At 38.6% G+C, this 26,488-nt stretch overlaps 1 pseudogene; it reads right to left on the reverse strand.

The window, feature by feature from the left end:
• Positions 1-2,178: 2,178 nt before the first annotated feature.
• On the reverse strand, positions 2,179-26,488 carry LOC101446078 (protein arginine N-methyltransferase 3-like; annotated as a pseudogene).

The following is a 26,488-nucleotide window of genomic DNA, read 5'->3' on the forward strand; positions in this document are numbered from 1 at the left end:
TCTGTTGCACCATCTTGCTGCGTCAGTATCCAATCTTTTTTTTTTTTTTAATGTCAGGATTATACAGGTATCATTTACATATAGTAAAATTCAACTCCTTTTTGTGTGCAGTGCTGAGTTTCGACAAATGCATACTGTCCTATAACTACCACCATGACTGGGCTATCTGACAATTCCATCACCCCCAAACAAACCCAGTTTGCCTAATATGTTTTGCCTAAAAAGGCAGCAATTAAAAAATAATATCAGTTTGACATTTTAGGCCATAACCATATAAAGATACCCTCCTCTCACTCCGACATTAAAAGAAAAATCCAGCCAAATTGGAACGACTCTTCAATTACTCTCAAGTTTTTAAACCTTTGCCAAAAGTGTTTGAGCTCAATTAAGTTAAAATATTTCAAAGGGAGCCTAGTTGTAATAATTTGTTTATAATACCAGCTTCTCTTTGATCATGAATGTTCTCTTTTGTAGAAACCCTGTAATCATTCTTTGGATAAGGAATACAAATTAACATTAAGTTGGGGAAAAAAACACAGGAAGTTAAAGAAGTACCTGAGGTGAAATGCCTTATTAATAACAGAAAGCTATGACTTTATTGAGCCAGTGGGCCAGTGGGGCAGAAACACAGAAACTCCGTGGGGGAATAGTGTGAATTGCTTAGATATTATGGATACAGTTTATTAAAAAGATAGCTTAAAAACGCGCTTAATGTCGCTCTTTCTGGTCTCAGCATGAACCCTCTCACTTCCTGCAAAAGATAAACATTGCCTTGAGAAAGTGAATTTAGCAAACGGTGGTGCAGTGTTCTTTCTTAATTTGGCTAGAAGTAATTGGGGGTGAATTTTACATCTGTGCTGGTGGGTATCCCTAGCCGGAAGAAATTCAGTGCCCTTTTCCCAATTCTTCCTTGAAAAGGCTCTTATTTGCTTTGAAGTGTAGGTATATATTTGATATAATTGTATTTAAAATTCTGGGTTTCAGGCTCCCCCTGTCCCTCTTCCTGCCTCCTCATTTTCCCGGGCTTAATTTTGTTTTCTTTTGATAAATCATTAGCATAAAAAAAGATAGCTATATTAATCAAATGCTCTTCATTTTAGTCAAAGAATATCTGGACTGCTTGAGTATTCTGCACGGAACTGAGATATTGCGTTAAGATATTGACAACGAAGTGTTGTAGAGAGAGCAGGAGATTTTGTCCTAGAACCTATGCTCTGAGGCCAACTCTAGCTCCTCAAGGCCATGGGCACTTTCGAACTTCCCTTATCTTTTCTGTAACTCAGTTTTCTTATCTTTAAAGTGGGGCTTATATTTTCTTCACAGAATTATTAGAAATGTCACAGGGTTAAAGTGCTCTGTAAACTCTGAAGTGGAGGATGGCAACCTTTTTCTGCAAAGGGCAAGACAGCAAATGTTTGAGGCTTTCTGAAGGCCGTGTAGTGTCTGTTGCAACCACTGAGCTGGGCTGTTGTAGTGCAAGAGCAGCCACGGGGAGTACGGAAATGAGTGAGAGTGCTCAGGGATGGCTCTGCTCCACAATGTTATTTACATACCAAGTGGTGGGCCAGATCTGGTCCATGGGGCTGTAGTTTACTGACCCCTATTCTAATGATTGCATTAGATTCTTTTTTTTTTTGGTTGTTGTTTTGCATTTTATTGAATATTTTTCATTCTGCGATTTCAATTGTCAGTAATTATAAGCAATATAGTTTTATTGTGATATAAGTATATTAACAGTTGTATCTTTAAACTTTGCACATATATTTAGATTTAAAAGGTTATTCTGTAAGTACATATTTATCTAGATATTTAAAAACTTTTATGAAACATGAAATGCATGTATTGAAAGTAGATTTTCTGGGCAGTACTAGGAAACTGCATGGTTAAAGAATATTTGCAGAGGGAAGAAGCTACAAACTAACTACAGGTATGCTAGATAGGATCAGCTAAGCTGTCTTCAAATATGATTTGTATGAGAAAGCCGATGCTATATTTTCCATATGCTAGAACACTTTTTTTTTTAAGATTTATTTTACTGTCTCCACTCTGTGTCCATTTGCGGTGTGCTCTTTGTGTCTGCTCACCTTCTCTTTAGGAGGCTCCAGGAACTGAATCTACCATATGAGAGAGAGGGACCCAATTGCTTGAGCCCCTCTGCTCCCTGCTTTGTTATGTCTCTCATTGTGTTTCTTCTTTGTGTCGTCTTGTTGCATCAGCTTGCCATGCCAGAGATAGATGAATGTCTTCAGTCTTCCCTTCAATTAGTATAATAATGTCTTCAAGTTTATTTGGTCTTATGATATCCACTGCCTAGTGAAGTATTTCAGATTGATCAACTCCAAGAACTTTCTTTGCATCAGCACTAGCAGCAAACCTAGACAGAATTCCAGTTCTACAACCAAGACTCAAAACAGTCTTTGAAAATGTGTGGATTTTGGTATATAAAATCTTGGTAACTTTCTGGTGGTACTTGGTCACTTAGCACTTCTTCATGTATCCCATAATGCCCATATGAAATAAACACCATCCTATCCTCTTGGAGGCCTGCAATGGCAGCAGAAGATGATGAGCAGTTTCTGACATCTGCGTTCCTCACAAAATCCTGAGCCAATTGTTTCAGTCTTTGTGGTCTTCTCGTTTTCCAGCTAATGAAGCTTCAGCAGAGAGTGCCCTGGCTTCCATGTGTTTCAATTTTTCAACAACAGACATATTTTCACTGAGTCCATTAGGGTATGGAAATGGGACTGACACCGGTTCATAAAGATCTTCTACATCAAATTGAAGTAAAAGATCATCTTCTAATGCTGGCTTCAAATATTTGTCTTTCTCCCAAGGCACTGGGATGTGTACGGAATTCATATCCTCAACTGGAGGATTCTTAAGTCTAATAAAATTTATTAGCTTAATGTATCCATAAAATTCAAGTCCATGTTTATGGACCATGCTATCAATATTAAATTGATGCTCAGACGTAGGATGTGAAAATGTTTCTTCAGCAGACGTGAATAACCCATCGCAGGGTCTGCTGCTTGTCCCGGGGGAGATCAGCAGCTCCTCATCCTCCCAGGGGGCCTCCTCATCGTGTCCGAAAGCCCTGGCAGATCCGCCTCATCCTCCACAGCACCCCTGCCGCCGGCGGCACCCGCTACTGGGGAGCACAAGGTTGTGGTGCCCGGGGAGCCTGGTGTGCCAGGCGTGGGAACTGGGTTGGGCCGCCCGTGCACACCACCGTGCTCTCTTTGGCCAGGGAACCCGGGGGAGGAGTGCGAAGGCACAGTGAGGCCAGGACTGGGGGAGGCCTGCAATGCAAGTCTTTAAATTTTTAAATTATTTTTTCACAGTACAGTTTTGTGGCATACTAATAATGGTTTAAAAGTGGTCTGTAATTACCGTTCATTTGTCTAGCTCCTCAGGTTGTTAGAGGGAAACAGGATGGTGATTATCGGTTAACAGTGTGTCATCTCAAACGGGGCTGTGGCGGGAAATACAAACCATTCAATAAATGGTATGGGGCTTTGGGCAGATAATAAGTTGAATCCATAACTCGAATTTGTACACCAAGATAAAATTCTTAATGAATTAAACATTTAAACGTAAAACAAACGAAAACCCACATAAGCACTGGAAGAAATCACAAGGTAATTGCTTTGTAATCTTGGTCTGGGGAGTAGATGTTTTTAAATTAATGTGACTAAAAATCCAGAAATCATAAAAGAAAGATTGATAAATTTAAACAAATTAATAAAAATTTGCATGATATAAATTTCCATTAGCAAAGGAAAAAGTCAAATGATAAACTGAGGAAAAATTACAATTCATACTATCAAACAAAAGGTTAACTTTCTAATATACAAAGAGCTAAAAACAGATAAGAAATTCACCAACAACCTACGATAAAAACAATTAGACGATAGGAACAGACCATTCACAGAAAAAGGAATGCTATGAGGGAAACCCAAGAGAAGAGAAACTAACAAAAGCCCTGAGCTTGTTGAGCCACGGGATTATCTGACTCAGAAACCACATACCTTCCATCGTATTGTTTTGTGAGATAAAAATGCATATTACTTGAGCCATTTCAGTCCTGTCGTTCTTTTATTTATAGCCAAAAAATTCTAATGCTACACAAGTGAATGGCCAGGATTCCCATTCTCCAGTCTCTGTAAAGTCCTCTGGAATTTAGATTCCATTTCCCCTCCAGAGAGAAGGAAGAAGTAGAGAATCTGAAGTAACTGATTTAACCCTGAGAAGACAGATTAAGCACTAATTTGAAGGACTTTTCTTAGAAAGAATTTTTGGTTATCTATCGCTGCTCAAATTACCCTGAAACTTAGCTACTTAAACAAAACAAAACAAAACAAACAAACAAAAAAAATGGGCACACATATTTATTTATCTCTCATAGTTTATTATTTATTATCTCTCATAGTTTCTGAGGGTCAGGAATTCAGGAGGGGTTTAGCTTAAAGGTCCTGGCTCAGGGATTCTCAATAGGTTGTAGTCAAGATGTCAGCCTGGGCTGCAGTCATCTGGCAACGTGACTGGGCTGTTGGCAGGAAGGCTCAGGTCCTCAAGGATGGACCCTGTCCACCTCACAACATGGCAGCTGTTTCCCTCAGAGCACGTACTTCAGGAGAAAGCAAAGCAGAAACTGCCTGCATTTTAGGACCTAGTCTCAGAAGGCACACACTGTCATTTCAGTATCCTCTAAGTTACATAGGTCAGTCCTTTTCACTGGGAGAGCAGACGACACAAGTCAGTGGGGACAAGGAAGCAAGGATGACTGGAGGCCATCTTGGAGGCTGGTTACCAAAAAATGAGTAGATTCCTTTTTCGATTTGCTCTGGGTTAAGTTCAGCTTTAGGAAATTTTAAAAAAGAAATTATATCTAGATCTGTGATTGCAAAATTTGTACAATACATTTTTCTCCATTGGCTTGTGCTAAGATCTGGGTCACAGATGGTAAGAAAGAGAATATATCTTCTAATGAAAGCCTACTATGAAAGTTCCATAAGTTTTTGTTGTGACTGGATCCATGTGCTTTGCTGGGTAAGCAAGGGATGCATTTTGGATAAATTACATATCTTTTACAAGCCTACTGCCAGGCTATCCCCTGTCTTATAAAGGTGGGCCTTAGAATCTGCAAACAAAGCCAGACCCCTTCCCCTCTCTTAACTTACCCCATCCCCATAATTTCTGACTCCATATCTGCAAATAAGTGATTGCTCAATTAGCTCCTGAAATTCCCACTTTATAGAGGCCAAGGTAATTTTGTCTTGAAAAATTTTCACCACAGGTGTTACTGTCACCCACTGCAGCTGTAGAAACATCTCAATGATGCTCTCGTGAATCCTCTAGATTTAAGCAACAAGCCGCATGGTGAACTCACAGGAAAGAATTAATTGCAAATGTGCCCCTAAGTAGCTGAGTAAATTAACTTACTATATGGGATTGTAGGTGTTAAACCAATTAAATTTTAGAGAGTGTCTGTCAAAAATAATGGTTTTAATTTTTAGAGTAGTTGATATTAGGACATTATTTCTAAAAGTAGTCAAACTGCAGGACCAATAGCCTCTTCAGATCGATTCTGTATTATGTCAAGAAAATTGTCATCAGAGCGTTAGAAGACCCTTCCTTCCTCTTGGCTGTAGCAGTTGTTCATTAATCCAACAAATATTTATTGGGGACCTACTATGTGCTAGGCAGTGTGTAGACAGAAGCATGTATACATATTATCCAAAATTGGTTTAACATAATTAGAAGATTAAGGACAAAATTTACTTTATTTTTTTAAAGATTTATTTATTTATTTAATTCCCCCCCCTCCCCTGGTTGTCTGTTCTTGGTGTCTATTTGCTGCGTCTTGTTTCTTTGTCCGCTTCTGTTGTCATCAGCGGCACGGGAAGTGTGGGCGGCGCCATTCCTGGGCAGGCTGCACTTTCTTTCGCGCTGGGTGGCTCTCCTTACAGGTTGCACTCCTTGCGCGTGGGGCTCTCCTACGCGGGGGACACCCCTGCGTGGCAGGGCACTCCTTGTGCGCATCAGCACTGCGCATGGGCCAGCTCCACACGGGTCAAGGAGGCCCGGGGTTTGAACCGCGGACCTCCCATGTGGTAGACGGACACCCTAACCACTGGGCCAAGTTCGTTTCCCAAAATTTACTTTAAAATAAGGGTATGGCAAGAGCATAAAAGAGAGTTTTAACAAAGCTATTTTGTTTTGTTTTGAACTGGCTGATGTTTGATTATCCATGGGCCATTCCTGGTAATCCTAACTTTTTAGTTAGTTTTTAGGGGAATACGTGCTTGCATACAGACAGGTAGCCATGTGCACATGTGTATAGAGTTTTCCCCAAATTACCATGAACATACATTATTCTTATATAAAGTTAGAAAAAAATACAATAATATTTACCTGTCATATCACCATATAGCCATTGCAATATTTTATTTCTATTTGTTTTTTCTATCCTGATAGAAATGCATAAAATTTAATGAAATTGGAATCAGTGAATTTTTTATTTTGTAAGCTGTTTTTAAAAATCTAGCAATATATCCACGATAATTTTCCAAGTTTCATTAAATATACTTACATTTTAAATGTTCTCATTAACCAGTTTTGTTGATTGTTGTTAGGTTTTCCACTTTTATGAGTAATACAGCAATAAACACTGTTGTAAATAAATCCTTGTATATGTTGGACACACATAAGTTCATGTCCTTAGACCATTTCCCAAAGGAAGGTATTTGTTTTCTTGGTGATGCTTTTAAATGAGGGTCACAACCTTTATCATGTCTATGAAATGCTACTAAATACTTGGAAGTTTGCTTTTTATTAACTTACGGTATTTTTGACATGTATACATTTAAATAAATGCAATGAATTAAATTAAAAGTACAAATTCAAAAAATAAAGAGAAATTAATTAAAGTTAGAAAAAGTCTCAAATTTGTTTTGTTGAATAGATTTAACTTAAAATTGTCCCCCTCTCCCAGTTGGCATACTGAATTCTTATATATGGTATAGTTGTTCCTGGGATGCTTATTAGATCCACTAATAAACTTGTCGGCTGGAATTAATCTGCATGTTCACTTATTACTCTTCTATCTAAAAGATATGTGCTTGACAGTTATTGACTTATTCTTCTAGAATGTTTTCATTGGACTCATCAGGTCTACAGGGGTAGAGATCTTCTCAAATTAGGTCAAGAAAGAGGGAATTTATTAAGAGGATAAATGTGACTTGGAGTTGGAGCTGAATGAGTCCTGGCCACTCTCATTTCTCTTGCGGGTCTCAGCAGAAATGACTGACCTTCTTCTCCTTACGGTCTGCTTGCTCACTCACAGTATTTACTTCTTCTCATCTTAATGAAGCATCCTGTGTGAGGTCGCTTTTGACCTCTCTTGGGCTGAAGAATTGGTTGTAGTAGGAGAGAAAAATGGGGAGCTCAGTCAGAAGTTTCTTATAGTTATCTAGGAATGAAATGGCAGTGGCTTTGATTGGGGCACACCGGTTAGTTGACAGGGCACAGGAGTTAGTTGAGGTTTTAATGCTGGAGCGTGGGGAAGTAAACACAGAGAAGCAGGTATGTGAGGAAGGAGAGAAGGCCCCATTACACGTGGCAGAGGCCAGGGAAGAAAGATGGGCTGTTAGCCTGATAGTTTACAGTGGCCTTGTGGAGAGAGCAGTGCAGGGGAGCCCAGAGAGAAATGAGCCCCAGGGGAGAGATGAGACTTATCCCAGCCTGTGACTGAGATTGGAAGCAGCTGGGACCATGGCACCTTAAGAGGAAGAGGAGACCTGAACCCTCACAGACGTTGGCAGCCATCTTGTTCCAACATGTGGCAACAGACTTTGGTGAGGGAAATAACTTACGCTTTATAGCCTGGTGACTGTAAGCTTCTACCCCAAATAAATACCCTTTATAAATGCCAATAGGTTTCTGGTATTTTCCATCAGCACCCCTTTGGCTGACTAATATACCCCACTTATTATTTTTTATTTTTAATTTTTGTATTTTTAAGTTGGGATTGAGGGTCATCTATTGTATTGTATTGTGTTGTATTGTCTTGTGTTGCATTACATTGTATTTCATTGGCTGACTTATCATTGTGCATCTGTTTACTGTTAACTGCTTTTGCATCTGGCCTCTTGTACACAGAAACTCATTCCCACCTTACAGCCTTTATGCTGCTATTTCTTCTTTCTGCAGGGCTGGTTCCTTCTCATCCTTCAGTTTTCTTCAGAGAGGTTGTCCTTGTCTTACTAGACATTCCCCTCCTCTCAGTTAACCTTCCTACTTAACCTGCTTTATTTTCTTTGCAGCACTTATCACTACCTGACATTATATCATGTGTTTATTTTATGTTACGTGTTTATTACCCTTTTCTTCCACCAACATTTAAATTCCATGGGAATAAGGACCATTTTTGCTTTGTTCCCTGCTGTATCCACAGCACCTAGAATAGTACCAGGCATAACAAGACTAGCTCAACAGATAATTGTTGAATGAATGAATACGTGCACTTTTCTTTAATCTGTAATTATCTTTTAATAGTACTTTAAGTAACATTTATACTTATTGCAATAATGAATGTATCAACCTGTTTTTGTTGTTTATGTTTTCTCTTTGTGGTTTTTCATTCTATATACTATTGAAATGTAAATATAAATATTTCTTTTCCTTTCTCTATTTTGTTTTCTCCTTCTTTTATTCCTTCTTTCCTTTTCTCATCTTAATTTTCTTTCTTACATTTATGTTTTAATTTCATGAATGATACTGTATAAGTCTGGTGGTTAAAAACTTGGACTAAAGTTTCAACTCTCATAGCTACCCCAAAATTGCTCAGTGATGTTGCACAATTGCTAGCTTCTCAGGGCCCTGGTTTCCTTATCTGTAAAAAAGAATAATACTATCTCCCTTGCTGTGGATTTCAAATGAAATAATGTTCATGGAATGCTTAGCACCATCACTGTTAGTAAACATTCAAATGATGGCGGCTGTTCAATTTGCTAATCGATTTGTCAGGGAATCTTCTATTTTAATTACTTTATTATTAGAGTAGTGGTTCTCAAATTGTGGTTCTGTGGAGAGCAGCCCCAGCATCACTTGGGAACTTGTTGGAAATGTAAATTCTCAGTCCCCACCCAAGATCTACCGAATCAGAAACTCTGAGAGTGGGGTCAAGAAGTCTGCGTGTTAGCAAGCCCTCTCATGCACACTAAAGTTTGGGAACCACTGGTTTAGAAAATACCTTACGTATGAGAAGATGTACTTGCCCGAATGCTCACTATCCCTGAGAGGTATGTTTCAGAGAATGTGCTTTTCTGTTATTTCACCACTTACTAGAGTGTTTGTTCTAGGAAGATTGGGTTCATTTGGATCACTGCTTCACCGTTTATGGTGTCTTCTCTCTGTTCAAGCTCAGAACAGTATTTTCTTTCTGAAGCTATCATCTGTTAGAAGTATTAAGAGATGGATTTGACCAGCCAGATAAGATTGGATGTCCCACGGCTACAGAGATTTGGGGAGGGATGACCTTCTGTTTTGTTGAGCCCTTGGAGGATAACTCTGATTTCATTTTTCAAAAAGATAGCTGAACTAATAGCATAAACAGGAAACAACAACCACAAATACCAAAACATGCTGCTTTGTATAATAATTTTTTAAAAATTTAAAAAGTAATGTCTATTCATTGTAAAAAAATATTGGAAAATATAAAAAGCCATCAAATGAAAAAAAGATCCCTAATCCTATTATAAATATTTTGCTGTATTTCTTCTAGAGCTTTGATATATTTTGAAATTTTGTAATTTTTCAAGAAGGTTTAGATTACATAAATGTTACATTAAAAATATAGGGGATTCCCATATACCTCAACCTCCCCCTCTGACACTTACCCCCTCTAACAACATCTCTCATTTGTGTGGCACTGTTGTTACAAGTTACAATATGAACAATATCAACACATACTGAAGCATTGCTACTAACCATGACCTATAGTTTATATTATAGTTTCTATTTTGCATTGCACAACTTTTTTGTTTTTTTTTTTTACTCTTTGTACCGCACATTTTTATAGGTTTTGACAAAATGTATAACGGCCTGTATCCATTATTGCGATGTCATTCAGAATAATTCCAATGTCCCAAAAATGCCTCATGTTACACTTATTCTTCCCTGTCCCTCCCCTCAGAACCCCTGGTGACCACTGCCTTTATATCAATGTTACAAGATCTTCCGTTGCTAGAATAATAAGTCTACTGTTGTTGCTTTCTCCCCTTACATTTGTTCATTCTTCAGTCCTGTGGATTTTAGAATGGTGATGCCCTCTCTATTTCTGATTGTGAGGGGGGAGCTTTGATATATTTATGAAAATAAAAATAACTTTCTGGCTCTTGGTCTGGATGGATTTAAACCAAATTTGGAGAAGGGTACATTTAGGATTACCTCCTATAAAACAAAGTCTATGTGCCATGTACAGAATTCATTTCTGAAGGATAGCTCAAAAAGTAGACAATCATCCTTTAAAACAATTGAAATGAAGGTAAAATGTGTGATTGCTGATTATGAGAGATAAAAATACTAATTTATTACGATACCGCGTCAGAGGAAACAAGTGGTTTCAAAAATGGATCCCTGATTGGCGATCTCAGTTGTATATGGTCCTGTGGCCCATGATGATTGTTTTGAAGAAATTCTTCTTCCAGAACCTGCGCTGTACAATGCTTTCAAGTGTATAGCAGCAAGAATTTCTTAATTTCATGCTGTTTACCTAACACTAGTGAGGTTTAAGAATTTACTTATATTTCTCTACCTCTGGAAATCTCCTTTCACTCTTAATTCTATATTTAGCAAGCATCTGTGTGTGTGTGTGTGTATGTGTGTGTAAAAGCCTGCATTTTTCACCTAATATTATATCATGAGCATTCTCAACATTTATTCTGTCCTGGTCAATTTGCTGAACTTTTATAGCTAATTGCTTTTCAATTGATTCTCTTGGTTTGTCTAAAAAAATACTCATATGATCTGCCAATACTTTTGTCTTATCCTTTCAAATAATTATACTTGTAATTATTTTTCTACTCTAACTTTATTAGCCAGGTTTTCTGGAAAAATATTTAATAATATTGGCAAGAAGAGGGCTTTTATTGCTGTTCTGCTTCTGGTTTTAATGGGGCTGCTTTTAGCATTTTTAAAGTAGGCTCTTGTCCCTTGATTCAAGATGGATATTTTTCATTATGTTTTGGAAGTTCACTTTTCTTTCAAGTTTATTAAGTGCTTGTTTTTAATCAGAAATTAATCTCAAATTTTATTTAATGCCTCTTCAGATTTTGATTATGAAGTTTTTTGGTTCACATTCATATTTAAAATTTATTTTGATCACCAATAATAATGCTTTGGGGAAAATAAGAACTTTTATTTTAAATATGTAAATTCATTATAAAATATTCATTGGATATTTTCTGTACTTTAGACCCTGTGGTGAGTGCCTGGGATACAATGGTGAACAAAGTAAAAGTGGTTCTTTCCTTAATGGATTTAACAATATATGGGGGAAACATAAAATAAAAACAGTGAATTTTGAAATTTGCTGCTCTGTTGCATGTGCTTTTAGGTGGTCAAAATTCTTTTTAGAAGAAGAGAGCTCTAAATTTAAAATGGAAGACAGAGGGATGATAAGATTTAACATGGAGGATCTTGCTTTTAAAGCAGTATTTTTAGGAATAAACTCAACTTATGATGGAAAAGACCTTTTTAAATCCAAATATTTTCAGAGATATATTTACGACTCTAGGACAGGCAACCCAAAATTCATGACTTCACTGATGTTTGAGGCTCACTGATTTCAATCAAGTTTTCATTCTTGTTTTGATGCTCTGGCAAACTCTGCTTATGTCCGTTGAAAGTAGACATGTCTCAGGGAAAAGGTTTTAGTTATCTTTAATGCAAATAATTTTCCATTTAGGGATGACCCTCATCTCTAGATCCTGATGAGATAGATACTGCCTGGACATTACCCATATTTCCCTCTTGTGCACTAATAAAGTCCTGATTTTGTTTGGGAAGAAAATCTGCCCAGCTAAAATACTCACATCTAAGACTTCATTACAGCTATGGATGGTCAGCTGGCCCAGTTTTGGCTAACGAGATATAAGCGGAGGTGTAGGAAGGGTTTCTGGGAAAGGTTTTATAAAAAGATGTAGACTTGGCTGGCACATTTTCTTTGGTCCTTTTACCTTTCCCCTTGCTCTCTTTCCCTTCCTGGAACACAGGCATGAGACCTGGAGGTGCAGCAGCCATTTTCTGACAAGGAGGATAAGAGCTACAATGTTAGAATGGAGAAGTGGGGAGAGGAATAAGTTATGATCCTTACTGATATCTTTATGTACCTGGAGAAGCTCAGACCTGGATTTCTTGTTACTTGAAAAATAGACCTATATGTTGCTTGGATTTTCTGTTACTTGCAATCACACACTTTTCTAATCAATACACATATACTGTGTAAAAATAAAGGAAGAAAATCCTGCTACAGGCCAGAACTGACTCCATCAGGAAACTATCCATTCACAAATGAATATTTTCACAAAATTGGCAATAAATGAGTACATATTTTCAAAGTACATATCCCTGAAACCTCCTTGTAAGATTTTGAGAGAACATTGAGAGAGAATATTGGGAAAGTGTCTGGAATAGAAAGGTCCCCAGCGATCCACACCATTATTCTAAAACAAAACCTCACCTCTAGCACTTAGTTCTTAGCCTCTTTTTAATTACTGGTCCAGGATGAAGTGGCAGTGTTAACATAATGCTTTATGAATGGAGTTCTATTGCTGATCACATAAGCAGTTCACCTATAAGTCCTAATAACCCCAGCTTCAAAGACTCATCCCACTGAAAAGGATTTTTTTTTTGCAATTCAAATGATATAAATACTCAGTGAACTGTGGACACCCCCTGCTGCTTTTAGTTTTCATCTCAGAAAAGCAAGAGACAGCATCATGTATTGCAGATTTATAAACTTATTTGTGCCAAAAGAATCTCTTCTTTGAAAAGTTTCCTGCTAATTGCTTTTTATTATTGATCCTTTAAGGAATACAAATAACTTTTAAATGTTCTCCTTCAGTGCAACTTTATTGGTGGAAGAATGTACCATCCGGGATACCACCAGGAGAATCCCTGGCCTTGGCCTTGTAGAAATCAGACCACAGTGAAACCTTCTATGAGGGGCAAAAGGCAACATTTTATGTTAGGAAAAAACTAAGGAAAAGGCTAAAAACCAACAACATGAACCATTTCTGAGTCAGCTTTGTAGATTTCTTAATTGCTATTTGTTGTCAGGAGCATAGAAACCAAGTTTCTTAATTCTATTTTCCCATGAAGAGGAAGAGACGATAGTTTTGCACAGTCACTGCCTACACATCCCTGTGGTCCATATGAATCAACAACAGTCATCTGTGATAGCGTGTGCACTGGCAAAAATGTCTCAGCTGCACATCTGTTTTAGCCAAATGAAGGACTTTCTCATAAACAAAATGTAACCATGACCATGAGAATTTCCTTATCAATTTTTTATCTTTCTGTGGGCACAGACAGGATCATTTTAAAGGGAAGGATGGGAGAGATCCAGATGTTCTCTCCCCAGAATAGTGTCTTATAAAAATGTGTTTTCAGGATGTTTAGATTGTTAGCAAATCACAGAGGAACTAAAGGTCTCTCAACTCATCACAAGGATCAGACCTTTAAAATGATACTGGGAATTTCTCAGTGCTGTTGCAAAGAAAATCATGCAATGAAAATAAAGGATTGCAGAGTAAGAAAGGGAACTCTTATTCATTGGGCATCTCCTTTATCCACACAGAAGCACTGTGAGGAAGTTAATGCATCTCTGTTTCACTGATGGCAAAATGGAGGCCCAAGGTCATGGCTAGTCCATGGCCAAGCCCGTATCCAAGAGCCACCCATGTGATTTCAGGATCCACATTCTTCCATTAGGTCATGATGGCTCAGTCTCATTGTCGACATCACAGCCTGGCTGTGAGAGCAACACACGGAATGGTAGATGGTAATACAAAACCAAGGATATGAGAATCCAGTGTGTGATTAATTGGCAAGCGAGAATTAGGAACTGTGAGTTTGTTGTGAACTAGAGTACCCGGGAAGTCCTGGGCTCTCTGCAGGATTTCGGCAGAAAGGTATGGTTCTTGTAAGTGAAAAGGGCAAGATCTGATCATTGCATTGTTAATCGATCACTTTGACTATGGAAAGTTGACTTCAGAGGACCTTGAATTTCAGGTATCTTAAGCTTCATTTGTAGTCAGCTTACTGGGGGCAGTGGATGAGCTCCTGGCCCTTAGCCCACCCCATACCTTTTTGGAGGTCCTAGCATTTATTGTCAGGGTTGTGAAGTTCTCTATGAAGCTTTACTTTTATTTTTTAATCTTCATGATAATTAAACGACATTTTGAGCATGCTATGGAAAACCATCCCTCTTCCTGGGTACTGTCTAGTAATGGCCTCACCAAGTGGAGGCTAAACTATGTTACAGCAGGCTAAATGCACCAAAATCTTTGAGTTATTTGAATTTAAAAAGTGGTAGAAATTGAGTCTGCACATAGCATCCAGTAGCATGGACATATCAGACCCAACAATATCTTCCCCTAGAGAGTGGTACCCTCTTCACGTGAGCAGATCCCATCATCCAACTTAACGACTTGAAGGCATTGCTGTAAACACCCAAGGAAGAAATCATGTGTTCCTCGGTCAGAGGCTGTGGGTGGCTGCCCACATGCTGTTGGCACTCCCTCCCTGTTCTTGTCCATGACTATGACTCCAGCCACCAGTGCCTCTGACCCTCTGCCTAAGGACCTTCTCTTGGCAGGCATGGGTCTGGGGCAGGTGGAATGTGTTGGGGAGTTAACCCTGCGAGCACACCTTCACCAATGACAGGGAAGCTGGAGGATAAACATCCCGGCCTCCTCACCTCTGGGCTGAGATGGGCCAGTCCTGCAGCACATTCCCATCCTCCCCATCGTCCCCCCAGGTCTCTGGTGGGACTGAGCCCCAGCTGCCTGCTGCAGTAGCCTGCATATGAACTTGGGCTGGTCGGCCTCCCTCCCCTCTCTATGCCACTTGCCCACACCTCTTACCACGTACCCAAATCCTTATCTCAGGTCTGCATTTACAAGCATGCAGCCCAAACAATTCCTGATCCTAAAGCATTTGAAATAAAAATTCATTTGCTGCTGATTTCAAAAACAAGACAATGCTAAGCTAACCTTTAAGTGAACAGAGTATGTTTGCAGCGTTATCAATTGATGCCTCAGTAAAACCAGCATGCAAGGATATGCTTAAGCAGACTTTTGGCTCTGCTTATCTTAAAAGAGAAAACAAAAAATTGCAATGAGTAATAAAATTCTATATAGCATGATTGTGAGAATGGTTAGTCCTTGCGTTAGGATTATTGAAGTTGAAATACAGAAACAGATTAAATATAGATACAAACCTCTGACTACGTCCTTCCTCTATTAATCCAAATATGAGTGGTTTTGTTCCAGCAAAATAACATCAACTATCACATTAAATTAGTGTTGAGAACTTAAATTTTATTGGTTTTGTCATTGTGTTTGAATATAATTTTAAAATTTGTTCTGGACTTATAGTTGTATCAAAGCTGTCAGTATATGGAGTTTATAGTTTTATGTTTATACATATTGAAATTAAATTATAATGAATTTTAAAAATTACATTGAGGGTCCATGAGAATATAAATATTTTTTTTCCTTTACAAGGGAAAGTACACATGCTTTAGGAAATACTTCTTTAGGTGATGGGAGCCAGTGAAAAATTTTGATCCGAAGGGGACTTCATGGAAATGGTGCTTCTAGACCATTGATGAAAGCTGATTGGAAGTAGAGAGGGGCAGGGCCTGGAATACAGTAGCTATACAATACTCTTTCCTGAATAAATGAATTATATGAAAGGAAACCAAGTTAGAATTCTGCTGCAGTAAAAATAAAGGAAAAAGTTCAAGGGCACTGAAATTAGAAAAACAAAGAGTTAGAGGAACTTTCTGACCCTTTATATTTGGAAAGTATATTAGTTCCAGTTGTGCCAAAGCAGGTCCACAGGGCAAGGATCTAGCAGGGAAAGACCCAGGAGAAACCAGTTAAGGAGGAGGGAGACAGACAGAAGGTAGAGGTCAGACAAAATCCTTCAGAGGGTACTGAAGCCTGATCCTACTGGGGAATTCTGGAGGGTAAGTTCTACCTCCAAGTTGATCTCCATTTGAGCCCAGGGAGCTGGGCTTTCAGACTCTTGGAGCAGCCAGTCATTGGCTAAGAAGCGGCCGCACGGGCTGTAAACTTTCAGCACTTACAGCTTTCTGTGGGCAGAGAGCAGTCTCGCCAAGAGAATAGCAGGTGCCAGCCCAGAAGCAAACACACACAGAAGCTTGGGGAGCAGCGTGCGGAAATGATTAGATGGCTCTGCGGGAACCTGTGTGGCATGCCAATCGTGTCTGCTACCGAGGATGAGGAGACAAACGTGGTTTGAGCGCTCTGACCAGTGATGTGGCACGTGGAGGTCTCCTGAACAGAGAAAGGAATTTGGGAGGGGACCTGGGAGGGAGGTGATGAGTTTGGATCATTCACAGCTGTTGGATTTTTAGGATCCATCACCCAAGCTACTGCTGTACTTTGCAGCTAGATCACAGTAACAGCTTCCTAGCTAGCCTCCAGCTTCGATTTTTGTGAGCCTTCTCTTGACTGTACACTGTAGCTGGAATGATCTTTTTAAACATTAGGTGATACTCTATTACTTGCTTGCTTGAAATCTTTTGGTGACTTCCAAGTTCACCACAAGGGTCCTGGGCCATCTGACTCCAGCTTCTCTCCAGCTCCTGCCTGGGTCACTGCCAGCCTCTTGCATTCTCTTCTAGCACGATGGCCAAGTTCATTCCTGTGTCAGGTTCTTTGTATGTGCCCTTTCCTCTGCCTCAACTGCTTTCCCTACCAGCCCCCAAATGCCTGCCTCCTTCTTTACCTGGGATACTCTCTGGGATACTCCCTCCTCAGAGAGGTTTTTTTGCCATGGTAATTAGTGCTGCTCATTGAATAGTTCTGTCTTTCCATCTTCTGGGTATTGGTAGGATGGAACATTCTGGCTCCCTTATGACTGGGTTGGCCCATAAGTCTAGTTCTGTCCAGTAACTTGAGAGCAGAAGTGACACACATTTGTTTCAGTTTGGAGTATTTAATTGCTCATGTGGGACCCTCCAGAGCTTTTTTTCTTCTGCCTCAGGAAAAACTGCAGTAGCCAAGGCAATAGCAATTGATTCCACCTGGGTCCCTGATCAGCCAGCATTTGATCAGGGAAGTGGAAACACGCAGCCCCAAGGAATAAGGAATTTATTCTAGGGACCAGAGCTCGCATAATCCTGGAGCTGGAATAACACACCTATGGAAGGTGGTTGTCCCTGTGAATGGCGCTGGCTCTGAAGTCCCTGCAGGTACAGGATGTGAAATGTGGAAGAGAAGAGATAAACTGGAAGCTCTGGTGACAGCCTGGAACCCACATCTGTCTCTCACCTTTACTGCCTCAAGGATGTGAATATCTGCAGAGGGAGCTGGCACCCTTCCGCAAGGAGCTACATGCGCATCTGGCTCAGGACCCAGAGATGCTGAAGGAGGAGATGCAGTGGATGCTTCACTTCTGCCTTCCAGGTTTCACACTCATCTCTTTGTGGCCAGTTGTAATCTGTGACTATACAGGAGAGGGAACTCTGGGAAAGGCAGGTCCGGGAAAGTCAATCTGCAGAGCACAAAACCGCCACCATCCCCAAGTGACTACAATGGGCAGAGTTTCTCCCAGAACCTATGTTGGACATGTAGCATGAAGCTACATATTAAGGGGAACTTGTTACTACAGGATAACCTCCCTAATCTATTACACCTTCTCTGACATTCTATAACATTTTAAAAAGCAGTCTATCCTCCCAAGTTGGTCTGCACTATACCAATCAGTTTCTCCCTTTCACTGCACTTCTTATTTAATTGTTTGCCTTTTTTATTTGCTACCTCCCTTGACTACTCTATGAAGTCAGGATTTGTCTGTCTTATTCACTGTTGTATCCCAGTCCCTAGAACAGTGCCTGGCTTCTAATAAGTGCTCAATCGGTATCTTTTGAATGAATCACTACGTTTATAGAGCTCTGTACATATCTCCACATATGCTGGGATGTTCTGTTTATCTACCTCCCTCAATTGATGACAAACTCTTTAAATGCTGGCGCATTTGCATGTCTCCAGGGCCTGCCATAGTTCTTGCCATATTGAAGGTCCTCATATTTGTTGAGCTTAATTTGAGGAAAGACATTAAGGGCTGGAGCTATGTATTCATGAATTATGTAAATGGAAGTGACAAAACCACAGGGATGGATGTGGCTGTCATGTTGCAGACATGGTCAGAAGGTTTAGGGCATGTTTAGAAAAAGTGCTTTAGCATCTGACTAGACACCTGCCTTTGTCACATTTGGGTGGCTGTGACTTTCTTTTTTTTCAGGGAACATGTCTTGCCACTTGATGTAGAAAGCTGAAAATGTCAGGGCTACGCCATTGCATGCTCACAATACTTTATACATAGGATGTATTTTTCTGATAAAACTAAAGTAGTTAATGACTTTAAAAACACTATTAGGTCATTCACATAATACCAAATACAGCCATAACAAAACACAAAAATAATGTCTAAGTCCAAAAGGCAGATATGATTTCACTCTCCAGATATATTTGCAGGTTTCTTATGGACTTACTGAGGTTTTGGCCATTCATTTTGCAGCTCATTTTAAGCTGATGAATACCAAATAGGCTAGTATTTAAATACCTTGAAGAGTCTTCATTACAAATCAGGAGCAATGTTCAAGTTCCTATTTGCTATAAGCTTTAAAAATGTACCTGTTCAGTTTCTCAGAGCAGTCTGCTTCTCTTTGTCTCCCCTTTATGTCTCCCATAATAGACTTCTAAAGATATCTATGCTTGTTTTTCTGATGCAACTCTATTTATTTAGTTTTCTCCAAAAGCATACCCTGTCATCACATCCATCTGTAATGGACAATTATTAAATTGCAAACCAGCATTCATTTATTTTCCCCCTTTTGATTGTAACAATCACTTGATTTTTCTCTGGAGAACCACTTTCAGTCCATGGGAGTCTGGCTTAAGGGATGGACATGGAACTCAAGCCTAGTATATTGGAACATTCCTTTCATCTGGCCGCAATGATCTGCGTAGGCATGGACGCCTGGCCTTGCTCACAGTTGTTGAGCTATATGATAAGACTTTCACTGAGACTTTTGGGAAAGACTTTCTTTTTTTCCATCAGACATGTATTAGTGAGGACAAAATCTCTGGAGCTGTTGCAGCCATCTTGCAGCCAAGAGATGAGAATTTGTCTGAGACAGGAGCTTCACAATAAAGGACTGAAGTAGAGATGGAGAGAGTGATATCAGCACATAGTACCATTGTTTGAGTCTCGATCAAGTCTTGCCTAAAGTTATTCCTATTTTTAGACCGTTCAGTAATATGAGCAAGTAACGCATTTTATTGCAGGTACTCTGGGTTGAGTTTCTGTTACTTGCAGTGAAAGAAGTCCTAAATGATACACTACTTAAGAAGTTTTTACAATGTAACCCAACATATGTATGATACAATAATCTCATCGCAGGGATGAGCACAGGTGTGAGGAAATAGAAATTGGAAAAAGTCCAGGCTTGGAGATGAAAGAAGGGAGAGAAATGATCTAGAAACTAAAGGAAGTAATAGGATCAATGAGGACAGTGATTTTCATGTTCAGCTACACATTGGAATGTCCCAGCCCCAGAGAGAGTGATTTAGTTGGTCTGGGATGCAGCTTGGGTTTCGGGATTTAAAAAATTTTCTCTAGTACTTACAATATGTGGTCAAGTTTGAGAAGTGTTTTTTTGTGTGCGTGTGCTTGTTTGAAGGCAAAAATAAGAATAAACCTGGGAAGGGAGCTGTGGAAGAAATTGTGTAACTTTAAGAAGTAGTACTAAAAAATACTGCAGGCAGGTATAATTTAGCACCATATTGGTCACTGGTAGAAAAATGAATGTATATGCCTTGTGTTTTCTAATGTTTTCATCTGTGAAATTTAATCTAAATTCTATCACTGAGCTTTGTTTTAAAAGCAACTGTTTCGTTTAAAATGATTTGACCATTCTACCATTTTGCATATTTTTCTTCCTTTAGGTGATGCACAAACTTGAGTTATGGATTTAAAAAACAAAATGAGTAAAAATCATGATCATTAGGTTGAAATTTTAATTATAAACTTAAAAATGTCTTCTTGTTTTATTTTTAAAATCTGCAATAGCTTTCTTCTCTTAAAATTAGTCTTTTGAAATTCCTACATCTAATTAGTTTCTTAATGTTTCTGAGTTTTTAAGACACTATCACATAAGCTTGTCTAAAACAAGTGACTGATTTTTGAATATAGGCCATCACATTTTATGTCTCAAAAGCTCTGCAGAGACAAAGAATTTGGTTAGGAGTAAAGAAGCAATTATTTTAAAAATATTAAAATAAATATATTCTCTGGGCAAAATATAGAAAATTAAGATCAGCAAAAAGAAATAATCTGCCTAATTTCTATTTCTTGAAGAAAAATCATGATGTAATAATATTTTCACCTTGCTTTTCTCATTAATAATAAATTAGGAATTTATTTCTAGGTTGTTTCCTATTTTATAATGATTTTACTCTTTTAAAAATCTTGTCTCCTTGTTTATGGTAGAAAATTTGGAATTGATAGAAAAGAACAAGGACTAAAATAAAAATTACCTGTACTTCCATCATACAAAGGAAAAAATATTACTGTCGAAATGTGAAGTAAAAGAGCATGTCCTTCTACAGCATTATGTTCATTTTCTCCCGTAAAATATGGTTATACAGTATGTACATACTGTTAAGAATACTACTTATATAACTTAAATTATTGTGAGCATTTTCCCAGTTAAAAATTTGTTGTCTATCAAATATTTTTTCAATTGTCTGCCAATTATAGATGGGCCATAATTTTAATTACCCAACCTTCTTAATTAAACATTTGGTTCTTTCCAACATTTTGCCATTTTCTATAATGCTGTAAATGGATGTTTGTAGCTAAGTCATTGTGCCCATCTAGTCCTATTTTCTTGGTGTACATTCTAAAAGTGGAATTGCTGAATCAAAGAATTGAAACCAGAAAATCTTAATGCACAGCTTTGGATTAGGGAAATAGGAAGACTATGAATTTATCAACATTGGAGATCATCAAAAGAGAAATGACATATTCACAGCCTCTCAACTCATATGTATTTCCCCCAGGATCATCAATTTCTTCATGGCCTTGGTTGCCTTTGTCCATCTTTTTTATTTTTTACTTTTTAATAATTTCTCTCCCCCTCCCTGCTGTTGTCTGTGTGTCCATTTGCTGTGTGTTCTTCTGCATCCATTTGCATTATCCGGCAGCACTGGGAAACTGTGTCTCTTTTTTGTTGTCATCTTGCTGCATCAGCTCTTCATGTGTGTGGCACCATTCCTGGGCGGGCTGCGCTTTTACATGTGGGGTGGCTCTCCTTGTGGGGTGTACTCCTTGCAGATGGGGCACCCTTATGTGGGGGCACCCCTCCGTGGTATGGCGCACCATGTGTGTGGCAGCACTGCATGTGGGCCAGCTTACCACACAGGTCAGGAGGTCCTGGGTATCAAACCCTGAACCCTCCATATGGCAGATGGATGCTATATTAGTTGAGCCAGGTCTGCTTCCTGCCATTGTCCATCTCACAGACCCCAAATTGAAGATGGAACTCTCCTGGGCTCTGAGCCTCATCAAATTACTTTATTTTCCTCAATTATACCATGTGTATGTTTATCCTTCTATGCCACTTTGTTCCTTCTTTGTTCCTTTGTTTGGAGAGATGGCCTCTTTACCCTTCTCCAGCCTTTTCATCTGTCATATATTGTCTGTTCTGTGAAGCCCACACCAGAGTTAGTCAATGCCTCCTTTGTCTTCCCACAGTCCTTGCATCTTATTGTTAGCAGAGCTCTTTGCCTTCTACTTTATGTCTTCATTCATGTCCATCACTTCTGCAAAGTGAGGAGCATATCCTATTCTTCATGTATCCCCTGTGCCCATTAGTGATCAAGACTCTACTTCCAACTGTGATGTTCAACTCCAGGAATTATAAACCCTGGTAAGAAATACATTTTATGTCATGACCTACTACATATTATCATAATACACAGAGTTGAAGTATAAGTTTCATATAACAAAATACACTATGACAGAATGCCATATACTCTGATATTTTCTATTCTTTTCTATCCTCTTTCTCATGAAAAATGTTCTGGTCACAGCCCACCAAATGATTAACCTAGTAATGAGTCATGATTCTCAGTTTGCAAAACTCTACTTAGCATAAGTTTAAGAACTCTTTGTTGAATTGCAAAACATTGCTTTACTTTGAAGCAAGTCTCAGACATCATGCAATTTCATCCATACTTTAGTACGTATTTCTAAAATATTAGAACTTTTTATATTTTTACACCTAACAAATATAATTTTCACACTTAAAATATATGATTTCTTGATAACATACTTGATAAATATGCAGTCAGTGTTAAAATTTCCACAACTGACTCATAAATGTGTTTTTAAAATTGTATCAGGTTAGAATTTCTGTGAAGACTTTCAAAATGTATTAGTCATTTCTCTCTTCTTATTCCCCCCTCATCACAGTATTTTAAGTCTTGTAATGTGAGTTTGTTGCATTATTTTAGAATATTGAATTCTGTTAGAGAAGACAAGAAAATAAATGGGATTTATTGAATTTATAAGAAATTTTAAGCATAGATGGTAAGCAACCTAGTGACTTATAAGGTATAGGTGATACAAGATATAATAAGAATAAATAATGAATAAGAAAGAATCTCATGAAACATAGTTGGAATGTGGAGAGCCAGTTGGTAACCTGTAAGAACAATAAGAAAATAAATGAAATATTTGATGAAACAAGCAAAAGTGTTAATTAAAGATAGAAAGAGAAGGAAGACCAAATCATAACATTTGATCATGCTAGCTTGGGGCTGATCGCTAAGTCATCCTTAAATCAGCCTCCAATGAAGATACATTGTATGGTCCCGTTCTGTCCTCAAGGAGCTCTACCCAGGAAATGCAGCTAAAACCCATAGCTATTCAGCAGGCTAGTTGGCTGGCTACAACTGTGGTTGGGCATCTTTGCCCTGAGTCTCTCTGGTGGAACAAATATAGGGCATTGGCCCAGGGGAGCCTTCTGTCTGTGGGCCACCTTGCTCAAACCTCAATTCTGGTCCTTGTTACCACACCACAGGGTGGGGATGCAGCCGAGAGAGATGGAGTGTATGAACATTTTCCAACATTCTGATGATATGGTCCCTTCATCTACTTTCACCCTATCTTTTATGTGTTAACCTTTCCCTTGCTTCTTGTTATTTCTCTCAAACTTATGAAACTCTGATTCGAGCGCCTTCATTTGGTCTGTGAACCATTTTGTTCTGTGATGTCTGGGTTAGCTTGCCTGGCTCTGTTCTTGGAGGTTATAACATTGTGCCAAGTAATTCCCCATATCTTTGATGCAACTTAATTTTAAGATGCTGCTTGTTGGAATAGACTCGGAGAGAGTGTAAACTGCAATGTAAACTATAATCCATGCTGTGTGGCAGTGATCAAAAATGTATTCATCAAATGCAACAAATGTACCACACTAATGAAAGAAGTTGTTGATGTGGGAAAAGTGGGGGGTGAGGGGAGTGGGGCATTTGAGAACCTCCTGTATTTTTTAAATGTAGCATTTTGTATAATCTATGTATCTTTTAAAAATAAATAAAAGTACTTGAAAAAAAAGATGCTGCTTGTAATTCCTTTTTTTAAAAAATAATTTTTAGTTTTAAAGAAGCTTTAGAGTATATATATATATATATATATGTTACATCAAAAATATAGGGAATTTAAAAAAGATAATTAAAAAAGAAAATTAAAAAAATATATATAGGGGATTCCCATATATACCACCCTCTCCCCTACCACATTTTCCCTCAACAACATCTTTCATTAGTGTTGTACATTTGTTAAAATTGATGAACATATACTGAGGCATTGCTATTGACCATGGATATAGTTTGCACTTTGCATCGCACAATTTTACAGGTTTTGACAAAATTTATAATGGCCTGTATTTGTCATTGCAATGTCAATCAGAACAATTCTAATGTTCCAAAAATGCCCCATGTTACACCTATTCTTCCCTCTCCCTCCCCTCAGGACCTCTGGTGATGACTGCCTTTATATCAATGTTACAAGATCTTCCATTGCTAGAATAACAATAAGTCTACTTTAGTCCATATTTGCATTTCCCCTTTATGTTTGGTCATTCTGCAATGTTGGGTATTTTGGGATGGTGATGCCCACTCTGTTTCTGATTGAGAGAGGGTTTAGATCCCATGGGGGCAGATGGATGGAACTATCTTGCTTGCAGTTATAGATACTCTATGTTTTTTGGGCATTGCCCATCATCATCCTTCTCTTTGTTGTCCTGGGCGAGATTGATGAACTGGGGAGTAGGTGTTGGCTGCAACTCTGCTGAGATTCAGGGCTCAACCTACATATAAACAGATGGAAGATTTAAATCTCTGGGACATATATTTAATGAGTATACTATTAATTATAGGTTCAAATAAAAGGGACAGAAGAGCCATGTTTAGGGAAATTATAAACGAGTCTAACTCTCTTACATTGGAGAGCATATATTCCAAAGTAAGGCCCACTGATAGGGTGCAGAATTCCTGAATTGTTTGCCCTGCCTGTAGGTCTAAATGTCTCTAGAGCCCTCGGGAATCCCACTGTTTGAACCACTGTTTACTGTGGCAGTCAAGGAGATCCTGCTGAGACGTGCATAAGCATAACCTCTGTAATGACCTCCTGACTCACTTTGAAATGTCTTAGCCATGAAAATTCATTGGTATTTAATATTTCCCCCTTTTGGTAAAGGTCTTTTTCCAAATACATTGCTAGTTGGCACTTGGTAGTAATCCCTCAGTGCCAGGGAGGCTCATCCCCAGTAACTCCTTGAAGCCACCTAATGCTGGACACTTTTGTTGCTGACTTAATCTCCACTCCCACCTCTACTTTCCTTCTAATAGAATCTTTATTTTGTTCAGATAGCCCTACCTTCTCCACACAATCAGTTGCCTCAAGGGAGACCATTCTCACCCAAGTTCTTCTGTGAGCCTGATTGGTATGAGGTGTTTCCATTCAAATCCCCCTTGCCAGTGATTGGCTCAGGTGTGACCACTTGATATAATTCTAGCCAATGAGTTGTGAATGGGAAGTCTGCTAGGGTAGGGGATTTTCTGGGACAGGGTTCCCCAAACTTAGGAGGAGATGTGCCAAAGCAAAAGGAAATCTCTTCTTCCACTTCATGTTGGGCCAGGAAGTAACTAGTGGAATTGTTACAGCCGTCTTGCCAATCAACAGCCCCATGAGGATGCAGAGGAGAGAGAAGGTCAGATACTGTCTTCTGACTCAATTCACTCCAAGGCCATATTACCTCTTTTTTTTTTTAGTATGTATTTTCTTTTTTTTAAATTAGAGATTTTGGGTGTTTACAGAACAACCATGCATAAAATACAGATGCCCATATACTGTTCTATTAATCACATCCTGCGTTGGTGTGGTACATTACATTTGTTACAATTGATAAAAGTATATATTTTTAAATGTATTTTTAATTATAGTTCATGGTTTAACTTAGGGTCCATATTACCTCTTATTTTTGTTAAAAGTTTCTTCAATTTTGAAACTAGCTTCAGTTTTTATTTGTTGAGAGCTGAAAGTATCTAACTGAGACCCTCCCAAAGATTATGGCTTCCATGTTTTAAACTGGTCATTTTTAAACATGTAATTGAAGACTACCTGCATTGGAATCATCTGGGGAGCTTTTTCAGAACATATTCCAAGGATGCATTTCAAACTGACCGGAGCAGAACTTCAGTGGGGACCCCTGGGTTCTTGCATTCTCATCCCACTGAGGCATCAGAAGTAACAGTAGTAAACCTGATGAGATTGTTCAGAAAAACTCTACAATACTTGTAAATAAAGAAGGTGCATGACTCCATGTCCTTTCAGGGTACATGTTGCATAGATGTATTTAATTAGTAGAATGTTTTTGTGTTTAGTTTGTCCTTTGCTATTAGATCAGAACCCAGATACTTTGAAGTTACAAGTTAACTTGCAGGTTCCTGTCAGGGGGAGACTAGCATCAAACAGTTACAGTTTAATGACCCTTTAGGACATTGCTAGTTTTGAAATCTCTTACCAAATCCATCTCAGCATTCCTTTGACCAACTTGCTCTGTAAAATCCACATTCCTTGAATTCTCCTCTGAACTACCCAT

The sequence above is a fragment of the Dasypus novemcinctus genome, chromosome 24 (genome assembly GCF_030445035.2).
Source record: "Dasypus novemcinctus isolate mDasNov1 chromosome 24, mDasNov1.1.hap2, whole genome shotgun sequence".
NCBI lineage: Eukaryota > Metazoa > Chordata > Mammalia > Cingulata > Dasypodidae > Dasypus > Dasypus novemcinctus.